The sequence below is a fragment of the Saccopteryx leptura genome, chromosome 5, assembly GCF_036850995.1.
Source record: "Saccopteryx leptura isolate mSacLep1 chromosome 5, mSacLep1_pri_phased_curated, whole genome shotgun sequence".
In the NCBI taxonomy this organism is placed as follows: Eukaryota; Metazoa; Chordata; class Mammalia; order Chiroptera; family Emballonuridae; genus Saccopteryx; species Saccopteryx leptura.
Window position 1 is genome coordinate 80,660,462 of NC_089507.1, and position 20,008 is coordinate 80,680,469.

At 39.0% G+C, this 20,008-nt stretch overlaps 1 pseudogene; it reads right to left on the bottom strand.

The window, feature by feature from the left end:
- Positions 1–773: 773 nt before the first annotated feature.
- LOC136406112 (UDP-glucuronosyltransferase 2B31-like) lies at positions 774–19,777 on the bottom strand (annotated as a pseudogene).
- Positions 19,778–20,008: the final 231 nt, after the last annotated feature.

The window sequence follows — 20,008 nt, forward strand, 5'->3', positions numbered from 1 at the left end:
CTCCCTGGAAAGTGTTTATGTGGATATTGGCAACTTTTCATTTTGGGGCTCCATATTCTCTATGCCCAATGACTTACTGTTGGTCAAATAAGTTTGTAAATATGACATATATGATATGTTTGCTTGCTTATAGTTTGGGTGTGAGGGACAGGCTATAAGCAGACAGGGTCATTATAGCCTAAGGTTTAGTCTTATAACTAAGCTTTTCCCCACACCCTTGACTATTGCATGATGTGGGTGGTGCACTCTCATGAGGAATCCCATTATTATATCCCATAATATTCCCATTATTAAAGACAAGTGACTTTGTATCAGAGACTTCCCTGTTTGTATATTGGATTAAAGGTTTTGATTTCTACACTATAAAATGGGGCAGAGGAACCCATGCTGGAGGAAAGCAGAGAAAGGCCATGTGGAGGAGATGAGAAGCAGCCAAGATGGTGACTGAAGGAGAAGCCAGTTTGTGCAGTTTGTGCAGAGAGAAGGAGAGGGGGAACAGAGGTGAATAAGGCTGGTGAAGTAGAAACCTTTGATTCTAAGAAACTCGGATAAGTCAGTGGCTTTGGGAGCCCTGAATTGAAAGGGAAGTGTTTTCCCACTGTGTGTATTTCTTGCCTGCTGGGTACAAGCTAGGATTAAAGCTAATGGCCCACCAGTTCTTGGCTCTGTTGTTTCATTACTGTCTGTCCAAATCAAATGCGAACCTACACGGGCCAGGTGGCTGTGATGGTGGCCGTGGCTACTGGCCGTACACTTACCTTTTTGTTTATATAGGGAAGCCAAAATTTTCTTCCACCATTTTCAGGCCTCTAGCTGAGCCTGAGAATTAAATTAATAAAACAGATTAAAAGCAGACAGGAAAAAATCATACAGATTTTATTTTTACATGTACATAGGAGTATTCACTGGAAAATGAAGACCCAAAAAGTGATTAGACCTAAGTGTTATGTACTAGGTTGAACCAATTATAGTAAGTGAGAAAAAGTACATAAAGTATATGTGGAAACAAAAGGAAGATAAGGGTTATTTTAACAGGGTTTATTCTTCTGAGCTTCAATTTCCTCTCTCTGGTGATAAGATTGTTCTTTTCCTCTAGGTTCAGGAAAGGCATCTTTTGCATGGCAGTTTTCTCCTATTTTCAGGAAGAAAGGGAGATCAGCGTACCTATCTTGCACCTGTTGTTTTTCAATTATTTTTAGCTCAAAATAGTCAACATGCCAAGTCAGCATATTTGGGGTGGTGTATTCTGAACCCCTTTATTTACATCATCTTCCTAAATAAGATATAATACCACTGCTTAGGGTTTTATTCATTAAACTTTAGTCACATTCCAGACTTGTCTAACAAGATTGAATCTAAATTATTTTGATTAGATTCTAAAGCACTCCCAAACTCTTTAGTCCTGCAGTTCTACACAGTCTCTAAATTTATCCTTACAAAGTCACTAATTTAAGCAAATATTTGAGTACCTACTCTATGTAAAGTACTATTTGAAGTTCTGGGGATAACCAATGACTTAGACAAACACTGTTGCAGATTTTTTATTTAAATGCCATAAGATTAGCTTTCCCAGAGGGTGATGTTATTTTTCTTGTTGTTAAGTTATTTGAGTTGACTTTCACTGTTGACACTATTTCCAAGAATGGATTATTGGGAAGCTTGTTAAAAACTTAAAGTAATCATTCTATATCATAGATAATCACCTCATAATTTCTATCATATATTGACTTCTCTTAAAATGTAGCACAGAGGAGGATTCTACTCTTCCATTCTCCTTACATTAAACATTAGATAATTTTAGACAACACATAGAATAATAGTTTTTGCCTTCAATTTGTGTTAAAGGGTTTGAATTAGGGGCATAAGATTTAAAAAGTTGTCATTAAATTGTTTGCTACATTCATATACTTCTCTTATTCATCTGCCATCTGACAGCATCGGACTTTTATCAGAGCTCTGTCTTTGAGCAGCAATGGTTAAGAAATCCTGGCACCATTTTGTGTTCCTGGAAATGGCTAACCAGAAAGCACAGCCCTGTCTTCTCACATTCCAAGATGCCTCCATCCTTCCTTATAACTCCCTCTGGCAAATGACTCCCTTGCTTAGTTGCCTCTGTAAAATCCAGGCCCCTCCTTTTCTTTGAGGGTTTCACATTAATAAATGTTTCCTCTATTGCAATTGTTTAAATAAAATCATCTTCTGAACAGTCCAGTGTACTCTTTCACACACCAGATCATAATGTTCAATGCTGCCTTAACACAAAGTTGACTGGGTTTTTATGAAGATTAAATGAGTAGATATTTGTATATTATACTGAATGGTGTCAGACATCTAGTACATTACATATTCAATAATCTGTGCCTATACTATCTATAATCATTATTATTATTATGGATTACTCTGAGTCCTAATCAATGTTAGAGAATAAATATTATTCAAATTATTTAAAAAAATTATTTGTGACACTTGTTGCAGATGGTAATGCAGACTATTAAGGGGGGGTTGTTGCAGTGGTCAGCAAACTCATTAGTCTACAGAGACAAATATCAACAGTACAACGATTGAAATTTCTTTCGAGAGCCAAATTTTTTAAACTTAAACTATATAGGTAGGTACATTCCTTATTGAGGTAGCGCCTGCACATGGTATTTTGTGGGAGAGCCACACTCAAGGGGCCAAAGGGCCGCATGTGGCTCACAAGCCGCAGTTTGCCGACCAGTTCATCTGCAATGGGGTCTTGCAGTAAGGGAGAGAGATTGGACTCAACCTCAGACATAACACAGTCAAGTGGGAATTTTTAGCCAAGGGACAGGATGGAGATCATTACTAAGAGGAAACCAGAGGTGATTCTGGCCAAACCAACCAAACAGGGTTCTTACTGAAGGCAGGCCAGGGTGATCAGATTTATCACCTGGGGGGTGATGGCAGATGAGAAACCCAATTAAATATTGAAAATGATCAGATATGGAAGATGGGAGATTCTGGTTAAACTGACTTATTATGATTCTTGCTAAAATTGGACAATGCTGAGAAGAACACCAAAGTTCAAAAGTCAGATGTAGCTGAAAAAAAGTTCAGATAAGACTGAGTCGTTTAGTCAAGAAAAGAATCTCTGTCACCAGAGAAGGTGACTTAGAAAAATGTGCTCATCTATATATTTTGTCTGCAGTGCTGCAGTCTGACCTAAATTGCTCAGAAGACAAGAAGAAAGAATAGGTTAAAGGGAGAAGTGTGGGTTTGCGGCAAGGTTATTCTCCTAGATTTGCCAGTGCTACTTCTTGACAAATGTAAAGCCAGTAGCCATGGCCACCATCACAGCCTCCTGGCCCATGCAGGTTCGCATTTGATTCGGACAGACGGTAATGAAACAACAGAGCCAAGAACTGGTGGGCCATTACTTTTAATCCTAGCTTGTACCTAGTGGGCAAGAAATACACACAGTGGGAAAACACTTCCCTTTCAATTCAGGGCTCCCAAAGCCACTGACTCATCCAAGTTTCCTAGAATCAAAGCTTTCTACCTCACCAGCCATATTCACCTCTGTTCTCCATCTCCTTCTCTCTACACAATCTCTGCACAAGCTGGCTTCTCCTTCAGCACTCTGCCATCTTGGATGCTTCTTTTATGCAATGCTAATTTCAGGAACTGAGTGAGAGTGAGTCCCCAGTCTGCCCCATTTTATAGTGTAGCAATCAAAACCTTTAATCCAATATACAAATAAGGAAGTCTCTGATACAAAGTCACTTATCTGAAGCATAAATGGGATTCTTCATAAGAGTGCAGCACCCTACATCATGCAACAGTCAAGGGTGTGGGGAAAAGCTTAGTTTTGAAAGATCTTAGTATCAGAAGGGAGGGAAAGGCTTAGTCTTAAAGCCAGCTTACAGCCTGTCTCCCACACCCAAAGTGAGAAAACATATATATCATATTTACAAATTTATTTGACCAACAACAATAAAAACCTTCTCTTCCCATCTCATCTTTTGACACATTTATCCTCAGTCTAAATCCCCTCCCCAGCTCACAGCATTACAGCTCTCAGCTAGCAGAGACCTCTTTCTTCTCTTTCAATACGTCTAGCCCACAACAGTGCTGAATCAGTATCTTCTGCCTCCTAAGGCACTTCCCAGCTCCAATTTTCCTAGTCCCTATTTCCCTCCTGGACTCCACAGAGCTCCATCTTCACCACGTCAGCCAGGCACCTGCAGAGACTTGACCTTGATCTCCCATCCTAATGAGCAATCCTCAAATTCTTTACATAAAAATCCCTCTCTTTTAACAGAATTTCTCTTTCACATGCTGTTGGGAAAACAGCTGTGTTAAGCTTGCTTGCTGGTTTCCCAGCTGCAAGCACTTTGCATAATTAGTGCATGAGCACGTGGCAGAAAGCCACATGTGTGTCTCTATGAAAAGCTATGGGTGTTTTCCCTTGGGGGTGATTCTCCCAGATTGCAGTTCTCTGAGTCCCTCAGCTGCCACCGCCACCGTGAGGGGTGGTATTCCTGATTCCTTGCCCTCTACCGCGAAAAGAGGTTTTCCTTTGCTTATTTGCTCTCCCGCCTCTGAGAGCCTCCAATAAATGGACACTTTCTGGCTCTGCAGTTCCTCTGCCATCTGCCCAAATTCAATGTGAACCTGCCTGGCCTCGACAACCAGCATTACATATGCCGTATTTACACTTTTACCTCACAGAGGCTAACTTGCTTGGTACCATCATCACAACTTTCAGTTACCTAACTAGTCCCTCTTTCTCAGGTTAAAAATTATCTCCTTGCCTCCCAAGATGTTCTTCAAACTCGAGTGTGTCAAGGATGTTTTCAGCTTCAGGGAAGAAAAACTCCAACTAAAAGTGGATTAAGTCAGAATTCTCTGAGACCTTCAACTGTTTAAAAGCAAGCGGAGATAGTGATCCTTTAGTGTTTGGAGTGGACATTTAAGGTGTGAGAGATTTCTCCAGTTCTGAGCAGCTTCATCCATCTACCCACATGTGGCATATAAATCTTATTATTTCTTTGTATGCCAAGATATGGAAAAGGACGAGAAGCACTGGCTTAAAAGAATAGAGGTTTACTGTCTAACCTTCTGGGACAGGCTTTTCCAGGCTGGTGCTATGACTCCACCATGCCACTAGACACCCAAACTCTTTCTACCTCTTTGGTCTGTCATCTTTATTGTGCTCTCATTGTCCTTACTTGTTGCCTCACTGTACCAAATGGTGTCAGTGCCTCCAGGCCACAAAACCACACATCTGCTTATATTTCATTGGCCATAACCCTGTCACACAGCCACTTCAGTTTCAAGAATGGCTGGAGAATTGAGATTTTAGGTTTTATAGCTACTATAATAAGAGTCAGAGAAGAAAAAGATAAGAAATAAGTGTTGCATAAGCCAATCTATAATATCCGACCAATTGAGATTCCATGATGACAATGTTTAATAAAGCCATTTCTATGAATGGCTTTCAATATCCTACATGCTCTTAACCATACAGTGGACCTATGGTATCTCAACCTAATGCCAGTGGTCAAGGCCAGGCAGGTTCACACTGAATTCGGGCAGATGATAGAGGAACTGTAAAGCTGGAATATGTTGAGCCATTACCCATTTATTGAAGGCTCACAGAAACAAGAGAGCAAATAAACAAAGGAAAACCTATTATTTCAGTAGAGGGCAAGGAAACAGGAACACTACCCCTCACAGTGGCTGCGAGGGAATCAGAAAATCATACGTCACAGTGGTGGGAGAGCAATCTTAGTGAATCACCCCCTAGGGAAAGCAACCATAGCTTTTCATAGAGACACACACGGCTTTCTGCCACATGCTCACACACTAATTATGCTAAGTGCTCACAGTCAGGAAACCAGCAAACGAGCCTAACACAGCTGTTTTCCCCAATTGCACCCCTTTAGGGTTGCTCGCTTCATGGTCTATGTGACAGATTTCTTCTATAATGGCCCCTGTGCGAGAGGTGAGGTACATTACACAAAGAGAAGCAGTAAACACTACAGCAACAGAACTACCAAAGCACAAGCAAGCTATATGACAATAGAGATGGTGCACCAGCCTGTAGCCTGAACTGTAGTTCTCGAATCTGCAACACTTTCTCCAGTGATGTTCTAGCTCAGGCCATTGTTGGCACTCGGTCTGCAGTTCATCCCGGATCTTCTGACCTTGGGCAGCCTCTCGCACAGAACTTTTGGTTTCTTCTAGCAGGGCTATAAAAAACACCCAGCCCATGGACCCCAACAGGACAGCCATAGAGAACCATATGCTGGAGAACAATGGCCACTCCTCTATCCCACCCTTCAAGGGTGTTGGCAGCTCTGTACCGATCTGATCCAAATCTTGCCAACTACGCCAGAGGTAATGCCAGTGGTTGAGGCCAGGCTTGGTCCACTGAATTCAGGCAGAGAGTAGAGAAGCTTTGGAGCTGGGAAATGTTGGGCCATTACCCATTTATTGGAGGCTCTCAGAGACAGGTGAGCAAATAAACAAAGAATCAGTGCTTTTTACAATGGAGAGCAAGGGATCAGTAAAACTGCCCCTCATGGTGGCAGCTGAGGGAATCAGGGAACCATACCTTCTCACAATGGCAGGAGAATGATCTAGGAGAATCACACCCCGAGGGAAAGCACCCAAAGCTTTTCATAGAGAAACACCCATGGCTTTCTGCCATGTGCTCACGCACTAATTGTGCCAAGTGCTTGCAGCCAGGAAACAAGTAAGCAAGCCTAACGCAGCTGTTTTCCTCACACTCACCAAACCCAGAATATCCCCGTTTCTGCTTCTTGCCTCTTTTTGATCAGCAGGATGATGCTGGAGGAAGAATAAGATCAATCTAATTATTAAGTCTCACTCTCTGTTGAAATTTCATCCTATTGCAGCTTGGCTTCTCTAACACAATCCTACTTATGGTTATTACTAGTCTTTCTTTTAAATGTCCATCTTAGACCCCGGCTGGGTAGCTCAGTTGGTTAGAGTGTCATCCTGATACACTAAGGTTTGCAGGTTTGATCTCTGGTCAGGGCACATACAAGAATCAACCAATGAGGCCCTGGCCGGTTGGCTCAGTGGTAGAGCGTCGGCCTGGCGTGCAAAAGTCCCGGGTTCAATTCCCGGCCAGGGCACACAGGAGAGGCGCCCATCTGCTTCTCCACCCCTCCCCCTCTCCTTCCTCTCTGTCTCTCTCTTCCCCTCCCACAGCCGAGGCTCCATTGGAGCAAAGATGGCCCGGGTGCTGGGGATGGCTCCTTGGCCTCTGCCCCAGGTGCTGGAGTGGCTCTGGTCGCAACAGAGCGATGCCCCAGAGGGGCAGAGCATCGCCCCCTGGTGGGCAGAGCGTCACCCCCTGGTGGGCGTGCCGGGTGGATCCCGGTCGGGCGCATGCGGGAGTCTGTCTGACTGTCTCTCCCCGTTTCTAGCTTCAGAAAAATACAAAAAAAAAAAAAAAAAGAATCAACCAATGAATGCATAAATAAAAGGAATACAAATTGATGTCTCTCTCTCTAAAAATCAATAAGTGAACAAAATTTTTATAAAAATGTTCATTTTCTTCTTTATAGAAATAAAAATAATATCAAAATTATCATGTGCCATATCTCTTGTCTTATAATAGCTCACACTCCCTTTATGCTCTTAGTACCAACAGCAAAAGCAGAAAGAGAAGTGGTACCAGGTCAGGATACCAGTCAAATGGCAAAAACATCAAGACTGAATGAAGAGAGAGCTCTTGTGGAAACTTAAGTTGAAAGGAACTGGTCAAGCCTGCAGCTCTTATTTGGCAGCAGTGTGAATAGGCAAGGCATACATTTGAAGGGTTTATGCCACACTCAAATAATTTGGACAGCATTGGATTCTTTTTTTTTTTTTTAGACAATTAATTTTAACAGGATAACATTGATTAATCAGGGTATATAGATTTAGAGAAAACATCTCCAGGTCATTTTGGCATTTGATTATGTCGTATACCCATCACCAAAAGTCAAATTGTCCTCTGTCACCTTCTATTTGGTTTTTTTGTGCCCCTCCCCTACCCCCACTCCCTCCATCTCCTCCCTTCCCCTCCCCCTGGTAACCACCACACTCTTGTCCATGTCCATGAGTCTCTCATTTTTGTGTCCCACCTATGTATGGAATCATACAGTTCTTAAGTTTTTTCTGATTTACTTATTTCACTCAGTATAATGTTATCAAGTTCCATCCGTGTTGTTGTAAATGATCTGATGTCATCATTTCTTATGGCTGAGTAGTATTCCATTGTATATATGTACCACATCTCCTCTTTATCAAGCTTCTATTAAAGGGCTTTTTGGTTGTTCCCATGTCTTGGCCACTGTGAACAATGCTGCGATGAACATGGAGCTGCATGTGTCTTTATGTACCAGCGTTTTTGAGTTATGGGGATACACAGTGTGTCTGTAAAGTCATGGTGCACTTTTCACTAGTCACAGGAAAGCAACAAAAGTGATAGAAATGTGAAATCTGCACCAAATTAAAGGAAAACCCTCCCAGTTTCTGTAGGATGATGTGACAGCATGTGCGCAGGCGCAGATGATGTCGGAACACCATGTATACAGCGGAGCAGCCCACGGCCATGCCAGTCGAGATGTGGATGGTACAGAGGGAAGTTCAGTGTTCTGTGGCTCACTAAATTCAAATCCATGACCAAAGTGCAATGTGAATATCAGCATATTTATAACAAAGCGCCACCACATGGGAATAACATTATTTGGTGGGATAAGCAGTTGAAGGAAACCGGCAGTTTGGTGAAGAAACCCCGTTCTGGTAGGCCATCAGTCAGTGACGAGTCTGTAGAGGCTATACGGGATAGCTACGGGATTTTTTAGAGCCCTAAAAAATCTGTGCATGAGCCCACATCGAACTGCACTGGATAGGTATGAAATTGGGAGAGTTTTCCTTTTATTCGGTGCAGATTTCACATTTCTATTGTCTTTTGTTGCTTTCCTCTGACCAGTCAAGAGTGCACCATGACTTTACGGACACACTGTATACCCAGCAGAGAGATTGCTGGGTCATATGGTAGTTCTATTTTTAATTTTTTGAGGAACCACCATACTTTCTTCCATAATGGTTGTACTACTTTACATTCCCACCAACAGTGAATGAGATTTCCTCTTTCTCCACAGCCCCTGCAACACTTGTTATTACCTGTCTTGTTGATAATAGCTAATCTAACAGGTGTGAGGTGGTATCTCATTGTAGTTTTGATTTGCATTTCTCTAATAACTAATGAAGATCAGCATCTTCTCATATATCTGTTGGCCGTCTGTATTTCCTCCTGGGAAAAGTGTCTGTGCATGTCCTCTTCCCATTTTTTTATTGGATTGTTTGCTTGTAGCATTGGATTCTAATCTGCATTGTGCTTTAACCTGGTCCCTTTTGAAGGCTTTGGTCCTGCCTCCAAGAATGCACCACAGATATTAGTCACAGGACTCTGAACCCAACGCATGAGAGATTCATTCAACCAGTTACCTGCACTGTAGTTTCTCCTAAGTTTCTATTTCCTTCCTTGGCATTTTACTTTGTTTTCAGTTCTACATGTCTAAGTCCTCAAAGAATAACCCCAGTTAGATGTTTATGATCTGCACAGGAACATTAGAGTGATGTCGGAAGCAAAAAGGAAAAGAAAGTCACCTGCATTACCATCCCCATGGGTTAAGTTCGATTCGTAGGATATAAGCAGTAAAAAGCATGATTGTTAGAAGAGAGAACGGTGCAGGGTACTTTGAGCTAGAGGTAGGACTGAATCTTGCCACCTTGGTTTAGAAGAGTGGGAACTAAAAAAACCCAAAAAACATTTCAACGCTGCCAATACTTACTTGTTTCACTTAAATACCGAAATATATTTGGGACTAATAGCTTCTTCGTTCTGCTTAACCCTCTTGAGTTTTTTTGTTTGTTTGTTTTTGTTTTTGTTATGTAAGTGTAAAGCAATGACTACAATAATAAAAGGAGAGGTTTTTGTTTAATTATGTAAAAGATTGTTCATTTGGGAGACAAGAGTTGAATTTCCACAGATTTGGTTCCTTTGAGTAAATGTCTCCTTTGAGATTAACACTCCTTTGTACCTAAAAAAGTTGCTTTTCTTGAGCGATGTGATTTGAGGACATTGCTGATAGACGATAAGGATACAGGGACCAGAGGTTGAAGGAACTGTTTATAAAGACACATCTGAGCAGTGCTGCTTCTGGCTCCAGATTGTGTGATGTGATACAGGTTGAGAAGACAGACTCCTGTGCCCAGAATCTTTCATCAACTAACACGCTGAGGAATGTCAGCTTTTATATAGAACCTCAGACCTGGAAGCAGCAATCAGTGCTTTCTTCACTCTCTCTCTCTTTCTCCTCCTCCCCTCTGTCTCTCTCTCTCACCCTCCCTTCCTATCTTTCTGTATTTCTAATCTCCACTATCCCTCTGGTGGCTTCATTATCTCCTACAACAAAGAAATATTCTCCACAAGATAAGAAATAGGACCAATGGCATCTCTTTTCAAAAACTTCTAACTCGGGTATTCAAAAGCAAAGCTTTCCTTGTTATCTGCACCTGGTGAAATATTATGATTTGCACCACATGACTTACTTCACCAGAGAGAGAAGTGTTCTGAGTGACCCGGGCTGACCAACATGCCCAGGGATACAAACTTTGCTGCTTGGCCAGTAATCTGACTGGTGTCCTTGGCAGCTAAAAACAATAGCTAGCACTTGCATTATGTGAAAAGCTGAGTAAGAGTTATTTCTCAACTCTCGGCATATATCCACTGTTTCAAAACCCCGTCTGTGGGGCCCTGCACTCTCAGGCAAGCCCTTAAGGAAACAGAAGAGACATGTTGTGCAAAGCTGAGAAAGGTACCCAAATATTTGTGAATGAAGGAATAAATGAAAATCTCGAATGCATTATTTCCAGACCTTTCCCATCATTTACTTAGTTCACCCTGCTCCATTTTCTTCATGTAATAACATCACCTATGGCGGGGATGGGAGAAAGGGCATAGTAGGTAAGTGTGCAATAGGCAGTTAGACAGACATGAGCAGAGCAAGGACTTCAGGCTGGGCACGGGAAGTCACCAGGGAGGAAAGCTCCATGTGCCTAGCAACAGGCAAAACTGGGAAAACAAGGACCTTGCCCCCAGGGTAATCCTTTCTCCACTAGCATATTGCTCACCATGCTGGCTATACCACCCCCCACCCCCCAGCAGAGAAATGAACCAAGGGACCAGAGAATAGTGCTTAAGCATTAACCCCTAGGAATAACATCTAGGCCTCAGTTGCATTTCAGTTCCAGACCCAGAAAAGCAACAAAATAATATCTTCCATATAAAACTAATCTTATACATATAAGATAGTTAAAAACTATTTTTTTTGGAAAAGTTTGAGAAGGATTGGTATTAATTCTTCTTTAAATATCTGATACAATTCACCAGTGAAGCCATCTGGTCCTGACTTTTCCTCACTGGGAGGTTTTCGATTACTGATTTGATCTCCTTACTAGTAATTGGTCTGTTCAAATTTTCTATTTCTTCATAAGTTAGTCTTGGTAGGTTGTATTGTTTTTAGAAATCCCTTTGTTTCTTTATTTTTTAATTGAATTTTGAGGGTGACACTGGTTAACATAATTATACAGGTTTCAGGTGCCCAACTTGACAACACATCATCTGTACACTGTACTGTGTGTTCACCCCCTCCCTCTCCCAAGTCAAGTCTTCATCCATCACCTCATGCCCGCCTCTACCCGCCCCCACCTGGCAATCACACGGTTGTCCATGCTCATAGTTTTTTTCTCTTTTTTCTTTGTCCTTCTTTGCCCAATCCCTCCACCCTCTCACCTAGCACCACCCCTCACAGCTGTCAGCCTGCTCTCTCTGTACGAGTCTGTCTCTATTTTGCTTGTTAGTTCATTTTGTTCATTAGATTCCACATATAAATGAAATCATATGGTATTTGTCTTTCTCTGACTGGCTTGTCACTTAGCATAATGCTCTCCAGGTCCATCTGCGCTGTAACCGAAGATAAGATTTACTTCTTTTTTATGGCCATGTAGTCTGGGAATATAGCTTAAGAATCCTGAGACACTAATGCAAAAGAACATATGCACCTTTATGTTCATTGTAGTGTTATTTACAATAGCCAAGATCTGTTTCTAAAAATTTATTTTTCCCCTCTAGGGTATCCAATTTGTTCATGTATAATCCTTCATAGTAGTCGTTTATAATCTTTTGTATTTCTATATCAATTCTAATATCTCTTCTTCGTTTCTGATTTTATTAGAGTTCTCTCTCTTTTTCTCTTGCTGAGTCTAGTTAAAGGTCTGTCATTTTTGCTTATAATTTCCAAAACAGCTTTTAGTTTTATTGATCTTTTCAATTATCTTTTTAGTCTTTATTTAATTAATTTATTTCTGCACTGACCTTTGTTATTTATTTCTATTTACTAACTTTGGGTTTTGTTTGTTCTCCTTTATCTAGTTTCTTGAGGTTTAAAGGTAGTTTGTTTATTTGAGATATTTTACATTTCTTAATACAGGTATTTATCACTATGAACTTCCCTCTTAGAATTGCTTTTGCTGCATTCCATACGTTTCGGTATGTTATATTTGCATTTCATTTGTTTCACGATAGATTTTCATTTCCCTTTTGATAATACACAGATTTTCCATGGGAAAGGAGGTGTTCAGGGCTCTTAACCCCTGTATTGTTCAAGGATAAACTATATAAAGTTTCTGGCGAAGCTGCATTTACCTGGAATTGTTTCACAATTACTCTTACTTGTGGTCTAAGACCCTTGCCAATTTAAATAAATTTATTCCTTTCTAGTTTAGAGTAATTCCTGATTGTTCAATGTATTTTCTTACCAAAAGTACACATATAGAGGAGTCAAGTTTTCTGACTATTTCATCGAAATGGCATACTCACCTTTTTTTCTGTCCTGTTTTAAATTTATTATGTTATTTTCTCTCTGAAAAACAATGACTTAATCTTCCTAATATAAAATATATACTTTCTCATCTTAATCATTGTTGTAAAGCTTTTTGGCTTTTTTTTTTGTTTTTTTACAGACTAAAGAAAAGAGGAAAATATTTTCAAACTTTGACCTTGCAAACTCAACATTGTCCAGAAAGTTCTTTAAAAGTACAATTTCACCCCTGATGACATTAGTTTTATATGAAGGTCTGTACTTTTCTATGAGTAACACTGTGCATCCTCGTTATCTATGGGAATCCAGTAACCTGTAGCAACATTTATACTTTCCCATGTTTAATGTTTTGTATCTTTAGTTCTCCACCAATAGCCTTCTTCAACCATACTATGGAAATGCTTCCCTATAGATGTATAGAAAAACAGCCCCTCTTTATAGATTAACCACTGATATAGACAGGTTATTCTCATTCTGTGTCATCTTTATAAAAATATCACATGCTCATCAAAAGAACATTTGGAAAATTATGAAACAGAATTTAAAAAACGTAAGTACAAATCACCCGTATTCTCCATCTAGGTATATCCTCATCATGAAATTTATATACATTTTTTGCACATCTTGGTTATATTTCTCTGGATAGTTTCATAGAAGCATATTATAAAGTCAAAATCTATAAGAATTTTTAAGAATCTTGTTGCAATTTTCCAGATTCTTATTTTTTAAAAAGAAAGTATGAAAATTATCTGGGATCCTAATATTAATGGAAAGCAAGTAGTTTGGGGAAACAATATACTTTGTGTAATAAACAATAAAGACTGGTTTTATAAACCATTGACTTATATTCAAGCCTTGTTTTTACAATTAATAACAATAGCTACTATTACTAATTATTATGATTACACTTCTATTCATTCTTCTTTTCATCCTGCTTCTCCTACTCCTCTTTTTCCACTTCTACTGACATTGTCATTCTTCCTTAATGTGAAGAAGTACATCTTTCAAAAATAGGTTTAGACTAAATAGAACTTTCATTCCTGACCAGCGGTGGCACAGTGGATAGAGTGTTGACTTGGGACACTGAGGTCCCAAGTTCAGAACTCTGATGTCAATGGCTTGAGCACAGGCTCACCAGGTTGAGCGCAGGGTGGCTGGCTTGAGTTTGGGATCATCAACATGATCCCATGGTTGCTGGCCTGAGCCAAATGGCACTGGCTTGAGTAAGGTGTTACTAGTTTGGCTAGAACCTCTGGTCAAGGCCCATATGAGAAACAATCAATGAACAACTAAAGTGGCACAATTACAACTTAATGCTTCTCATCTATCTCCCTTCCCTACTCCTTCTCTTTCTCTTTCACTCTTACCCAAAAAAAAAAAAAAAACTTTTAGTAATCTTCACCCTTTACCCCTGTGAATATTTCCATATATAACCTATATAATTTATAATCAAAGTGATATTTCATTAACTCTTGAATAAGAGCTGTTTTATGTTGCTGCTAATCAAATGTAAACAAAAGGATCTCTTAATAAATTATTTAATAGTTCAGTAAAGGATGTTTGCTTTCTATTTATGTCTTAAAAATATAATATCAACTTAAAACATGTAAATTCTTTCTCCTATAAGAGATAATATCTTATATACTAACAAAATTATTTTGTAATTTTTAATTAGTAACAGTTTTCAGATAGAAGTAGTGGAAATTATTTGGTTTTTATTAAATATACAAAATTTATGGTCTTTATTGTATATGTAGTATGTATTTTCTCTTTGATCACTCTGACTGGCAGCTTTGATGGTGAAAGACCATATTCACCAAGGGGTCTTTGCTGATATTTTATAGAGTTGGTTTATGGCAGAGAGCACCTGCTATAATAAGTAAATCTCTTTTATGCTCTAGATGTCAATCCTTGGGATCTCAAATGAAAAATTATTTGAATGCTATAGTGAAGACAAGTAAACTTTAGGTTTAACTGCCCATATTGTTGAAGGACACGTTCATATTGTTAAGGAATGGACTTCCCTTTAAGCTAGAGTATTGGTAAAGAACCTAAGCTTTACAAAAATAATTTAGCATTTCAACTTGCTCATCTGATTGCCCAATTACATATGCATTTACTCTTAAGGACTTCATAGGACATGTTCTCTATGACTTTAATTAAAAAAAAAGAATCTTAGCCCTGGCCAGCTGACTCAATGGTAGAGCTTCGGTCTGGTATATGGAAGTCCCAGGTTCGATTCCCGGCCAGGGCACACAGGAGAAACACCCATCTGCTTCTCCACCCTTCTCCTTCTCCTTCCTCTCTGTCTCTCTCTTCCCTTCCTGCAGCCAAGGCTCCATTGGAGCAAAGTTGGCCCGGGCACTGAGGATGGCTCCATGGCCTTGCCTCAGGTGCTAGAATAGCTCCGTTTGCAATGAAGCAATGCCGCAGATGGGCAGACCATCGCCCTCTAGTGAGCACGCCAGGTGGATCCTCTTAGCCTCCCCGCTTCTCACTTCAGAAAAAAATACAAAAAAAAAAAATAATAATCTTGACCTACTGGAAACCAGTTTTTATTAAATGAGGAATCACATAAAAATAGGCTGATACATATAAGGTTATTAATAATGCATATAATACTAACAAAATTAATAACAATGACTTGTTAATATTACCTCTGTATCACTGACCAGGTACCAGAGACTTTTAAAATATTTTCTGTGTATTAAGCAACTTTTTTTCTATGGAAAGAAAACATGAGGTTGATGTAAGAGTAGGCATAGTCATATCTTTAATGTTCAGTTTTTCATCATCTGTTGCCTGAATTCTGACAACCTCCTATATGGTCTGCTTTCTGTTCTTGCCCCTGTACAATTCAATCCAGTAAGTACATCTTGAGGATTTAATAAAAAAGGAAATCTGATCATATCTCTCCCTTTCAGTTCCTTTTCTCTTTTCCATTGGCTCATGCTTCAAAGTTCTTTTTTATTTTTTATTTTTGACAAAGACAGACAGGAAGGGAGAGAGATGAGAAACATCAATTCTTTTTTGTAACACCTTAGTTGTTCAATGATTGCTTTCTCATATGTGCCTTGATGGGGGGGGGGGGAGGGCTACAGCAGAGCAAATGAACCCTTGCTCAAGCTAGTGACCTTGGGCTCAAGCCAGCAACCATGGGGTCGTGTCTTGATCGCACGCTCAAGCCAGCAACCCCTCAACCCTGTGCTCAAGCTGGTGAGTCCGTGCTCAAGCTGGCGACCTTGTGGTTTCAAACACAGGTCCTCTGTATCCCAGTGCCATACTCTATCCACTGTGCCACTGCCTGGTCAGGCTCAAAATTTTTATAATTACTTACCTCTAACTTAACCTTGCCAGCATCATCTGCCTCTTTGTTCAGCCTCTTCCTACTACACTAAATTTAGATTTTTTAGGAACTGTCATTATTATTCCTCCTGCTTTACTTCTTGTGTCTTTTCCCATCTCTTCCTCCTCTTACTGCACATCCTTCAGGTCTCACTTAACTATCATTGACATGAAATACTTTCCTTGATCTTTGGTGGATGTTCTCTAACATTGTGATCTCTTCTTATTCTTATTATAATACTTTTTACACAATTTTTATCACTTGCTTAGATTCTATCTTTTCAAGTAGAATGATAAATGTGCATGCGTAGAAATTGTATCTACACTGTTTCTTTGCATATTCAGCACTTATTTCTGGACTGTGCTAGTCACTTTAAGAATATTCTTTGAATGAATAAGTGATGCTTTCTAATATGTTGAATAATGAGGCATTAATTTAATTAACTAGCCCTATTCCCAAAGTCTCACAGATATAATCCTTTATTTTGTAATCATAATAAAATTCAGATTCTTGTAATGGTATTGAAATATTTTTTAATTGACGGGTTCTTTTGTTCGGCTTCCCATATCTTTCTGATTGTGATAAAACACCCTAAATAAAGAATGCAGATACATTTCCACTGAAAATTCAACAACAAAAAAACCAAAGCAAAACAAACAGGAATAGGTTACCTTTGACAGGGGTTTAGAAGGTTTGCAATGGAGTCCTCCAACGAAGTCAAAATGTGATGAAAGTGGGTAAGGAAGTTCAAGAACCCAATAGGTTCAAGTGAGCCACATTTTAGCCTTCTACTTTAACTCATACAATGTCATGGGTCTTCCTGAAGGGAAGAAAAGCAAGCAAACGCTAGAAAAAAAATTAGAATATTGTAATGTGAATATATGAGGTAATTTTCTGAAAGGAGCTTGGCATAATGCAGCCAACAATTATTGTCTTGGATTGAAAATATAATTACAAATGTATATGTTTTATATGCATTTTGTTCATATATATATAAAGATATAATAGCTTATATCACTAATGTCACCTCAGTACATTCAGTACCATAAACAAATATTAATTTAAGCTCTAAAGAGTTAATCATGCATTTGTTTATTCTGTAAAGGTTCAAAATTAACTAATGCAAGTGTAAACAATGATTTCTACTCCTTAATTAATTAACTCTACCATGCCCAGGGAGACACCTTTCTTTAGAGTACTCAGACTAGATCTACAATTTAGCAAGCTATTCCCTTACTTCTAGATTTTCCAAGTAAACTATGAGGTTTTTAGAGTATAGTTACTACTGCATTTGATTCATGTTAGGTGCTTAATATTTATGTATTAAATAAAAGTATTTGTGAAAAAAGCAGCAGAATAATTTTATAAATTATGGAAATAGATGTAGTCACCATAATTTTGGCTTATTTTTCCTTTAATAGGAAGCCATAATTTTTAAAAATATAGAGTAATAACTGTATGACCACCCTTCAACAAGATTTTAGGTCTTTTAAACAGGCAATTTGTAAATACTTTAATGAAGGAATATGTAATAATTAGAAACTTCAAATTTTAGGTTTCTGAGTCTGAGATAGGGTCCCTTTATATTTCAGTTGTGAAGGATTCTTTCAGGTAATATGGGGAAATAGTTTAATTTAAATGAAACAAAGCCATGCACAGGAAAACAATTTCCTCAATGTTCCACAGACACTGTACTAGAAATATGTAACTCTTCAATCTACATGTCTGCTATGATGAAAATAATTAGTGAAATTTCTAATGATCCTTATTGAAAATGAAAAAATATATAGTAATATTGACGTGTAGACTGAATAGGCAGAACACAAAGGACTTTTAGGGCAGTAGAACTACTCTCTACAATACTATAGTAGTGAATACAGGTCACTATAAATTAACATCAAGAGTGAATGTGAACTATAGACTTTGGATGACAATGATATAATAATACTTTCATCAATTGTAACCAATGTACTTCTCAGCTAGGAAATGTTAATAATAGAGGAGACAATGTATGTGTTGGGACAAGACATAGATGGGAAATCTCTACTTAATACTGCTCTAACTATAACTCCTCTATAAAATTAAGCCTGTTACAAACAAACAAATAAACAAAAATGAATACGTGATTGCTTAAAGAACTCTGCAGTGCCTCAGTTTGTGGTCTCTGACTTCCTGGAATGTCTTAGACTATTAATGGATCTCAAAATTCACACTGACCTTATAATTTAATAATTTTTATAATATTTGTGGATTGAAAAATTACTGATATTATTTCACCATTTCACTTATAAATATAAATTCCTCTGACTCTCATTCTGACTTTATGTTTATGCAAACTCGCCTTCCAAGGTACTAGGAAAGTTAGGACTTCATGATATGAACTAGAAACATGACTTACCCAGTATTTCCCTATAAATCTGATTCTACTTCTCATTAAATGTTTAGAATCAAAAGCCAAAATAAAACACATATATCATAATTTTTACCCTTTCCATGAAGGTCATTTCATCACTTAATTCTGACATAATAACAAATACGTAGGATGGAGGGATTAGACCTCCTCCATTATGCTTTTCAATTGTATAGCCAGAGGGAAGCAGAAAGTGTAAACTAAAGATATTTTCAATAGTTCAGCCAGAGGCTCACCACAGGCTGAACCATTTGAATTGCATCTTCAAGAATGACATCAAACCTTGATTCTTGTACTTTTGTTATAAGTTTATTAAAAATGACATTTTTACAGAGCTTTTCAATGAAATCACACAATTCCCAAAACATTTCTTGCATTAGTGAAAAAAATGTCCAAAATGTGTCTTTTGGCAGATCATATGTCTATTTATTTGGTCAGCTGCATGAAAAAAATCACCATACCATTTTCTTTTTCTATTTTTCTGAAGTTGGAAAACGGGAAAGCAGTCAGACAGACTCCCACATGCACCCGACCGGTATCAACCCGGCATGCCCACCAGGAGGCGATGCTCTGCCCATCTGGGGCGTTTCTCTGAGGCAACCAGAGCCATTCTAGTGCCTGAGAAGAGGCCATAGAGCCATCCTCAGCGCCCGGGCCAACTTTGCTCCAATGGAGCCTTGGCTGCGGGAGGGGAAGAGAGAGACAGAGAGGAAAGAGGGGGGAGGGGTGGAGAAGCAGATGGATGCTTCTTCTGTGTGCCCTGGCCAGGAATCAAACCCGGGACTCTGCATACCAGGTCAATGCTCTACCACTGAGCCAACTGGCCAGGGCCACCATACCATTTTTAATTAAAGATGTAGGGTAAATTTTTAATTTAAAAACAGATGATTTCATGCAACCAACTAAAACAGAAGCCAAAGATGCCAGAACAGTCACTTCATGACCATTTTGGACAAGTTCATCCAAGATTGTCTTCATATTGATCCAATGGCTGTATTCTGAGGGCCACACCAGCAGCTTTCCAAAGTTCCCACGGCTAAAGTTCCAACTCAGTGGCAGTAGCAGCAAAACTGAAATATGCTTTATAGACATCCTGGTGGAACACAATGCTTCTGTTCAAATTACTATCTCTTTTATCACTGCTAATGCTAATATCCAAGAAGAAATCAATCAGAAAGTTAAAATATAACTCCTACACCTCAAAGTATATCCACAGAGCTAGCTCAAACTGGCCCTGTTCTGTTTGTAATAAGTCTAAAATCAAAGCTTAAGCTTTGAATATACCACTTAAGAGTAACACTTGTAAACACCAAGTAACACTTG